The sequence below is a fragment of the Octodon degus genome, unplaced genomic scaffold (assembly GCF_000260255.1).
Source record: "Octodon degus isolate 3935 unplaced genomic scaffold, OctDeg1.0 scaffold00089, whole genome shotgun sequence".
Classification (NCBI taxonomy): Eukaryota; Metazoa; Chordata; class Mammalia; order Rodentia; family Octodontidae; genus Octodon; species Octodon degus.
The window spans coordinates 9,361,001-9,363,235 of NW_004524665.1; the positions used below are offsets into that span (position 1 = coordinate 9,361,001).

Sequence of the window (2,235 nt, forward strand, 5' to 3'; positions counted from 1 at the left end):
AGACTGTTAATGAGGCTGTTTGGAGAAGCTGTTGGAGCTGTTGGAACCTGCTGATTCTCTTGAGCTATTCTGCTGGAGGACCTTGTCATGCTGACTTTCCTGATGAACTTGGCTTTTCTTGTCAGAAAATGAGCCCAGGACCTCATCATCACTGAGAGTGGCTATGGCTCATTTGGAGGAAACTCTGCTCCTCATCTAAAAAACTAAATTTTAAAAAGAGAAAAAGCAGAAATCAACACAAATGGCATGAAAAACTATTTAAAGAAGTAATAGCGGAAAATTACTCATGCATAGGAAAAGAATCTGATGTACAGGAAAGTGAGGCATATAGAAGCAAATTAGCTATAACCAAAAAAAAACTACACCTAGGCATATAATAATCAAGATCCCAGAAATTTAGAGCAATAACAGCAGCATATTAAAAGCCACTGGACATAAGACACAGATTGTCTATAAGGGAAACCATCAGAATCATAGCAGATTTCTCACCCTAAGTTTTCATGTCAAGAAGAGCTTGGAGTGAAGGATTTCAAGTACTGAAATAAAAATGACATACAAACCAGACTGATGTGCCCTGTAAATCTATCTTTCAAAAGTAATGAAGTAAGATACTTCCATGTCAAAGAACAACTGAAGAAATTCACAACCACTCAACCCACCATACAAAGAGTACTGAAAGATATGCTAGAAAGAGATAAGACGACCATAATTTCAAAAACAACAACAGACAAATAGATGGGAAAAGCAGGGAACCAACAGCAGGAAAATAACATGACAAACATAAGTCAATACATATCATTTATAACCACCAATGTAAATGGCTTCAATTCACCAATCAAAAGAAACAGACTGGGAGAGTAGATCAAGAAACAAAGCCCAACAATATTCTGTATACAAGAAACACATTTAACTCAAAAAGAAATTCATAGACTGAAAATCAAAGGATGGAAAACAATACTCCATTTGACAGAAATCCAGAAAAAAATATCAGAGATAGCTATTCTTTTCACAGACAATGTGAACTTCAAGCCAAGAATGATCAAAGTGATACAGGAGGTCACTACATACTTGTTAGGGGAAAACTTCAAGAGAAGAGGTAACAATCATAAATATATATTCACCAAATAAAAGAGCACAAACAATTTAAGAAAAATGTTAATAGATATGAAAAATCAAATAAGCAATAACACAGAAATAACAGGAGACTTTAACACTCCATTTTCACAGAGATAGATTAAATGGACTAAAAATTAGCAAAGAAATAACAGAACTGAAACAAACTTGTGAACAAGTGGTCTTAGTAGATTTTTATAGACTGTTCCATCAACCACATCAGAATACACATTCTTCTCGGCTGCACATGGAACATTCTCTAAAACAGAACATATACTTGCCCATAGAAAGTGCATAAACAAATGCAAAGGAATTGAAATTATCCCATGCATATTATGTAATCATAGTGCAATGAAATTGAAAATAATTACAAAAGAAACTACAAATATTCCATAAACATGTGGAAATTAAATAACATCCTTCTGAACAACCAATAGGGCACAGATAAAATTAAAGAAGCAATTAAACAATATTTATAATCATATAAAATGTACATGCAACTTACTGGAATCTATAGGACACAATAAAAGCAGTACTCAGAGGAAAATTTACAGTAGTGAATTCTCACACCAGGAAAACAGAATAAGCACAAATAAACAACCTAATGTTGCACCTCTCGCTTCTAGAACAAGAAGACCAAGTCAAGCCCAAAGCCCATCCAAGGGGAAATGATAAAGATCAGAGCATAAGTTAACACAATGGAAACTAGAAAATAATACAAAGAATTAATAAATCAAAGGGCCGGTACTTTGAAACAATCAATAAAATTTATTTATTATAATGCCAACCTTATCCAATAAAGAAAAGAAAAAACTCAAATTTGTGCAATAAGAAATCAAAGGATGCAATCACTACAGATCCTTCAGAAATTCAGAAGCTCAACAACAAAGAAAAGCCAAGGTCATGATGGATTCACAGCTGAATTCTACAAGAAATCTAGAGAAGATTTGATGCCAATATTGTTGAAACACTTTAATGAAATTGAAAAGAAACAATACTCCCTAACTCATTCTTGGAGGCAAGTATTACTCTGATGTCAAAAGCAGAGAAAGGCCTAAACAAAAAATAAAACTACAGGCAGTCTGCCCAATGAACATGGATGCAAAACTCCTCAATAAAATA

At 33.7% G+C, this 2,235-nt stretch overlaps 1 pseudogene; it reads left to right on the forward strand.

Moving 5' to 3' along the window:
* LOC111812014 overlaps positions 1 to 132 on the forward strand; it is a 2,342-nt pseudogene extending 2,210 nt beyond the window's left edge.
* Positions 133 to 2,235: the final 2,103 nt, after the last annotated feature.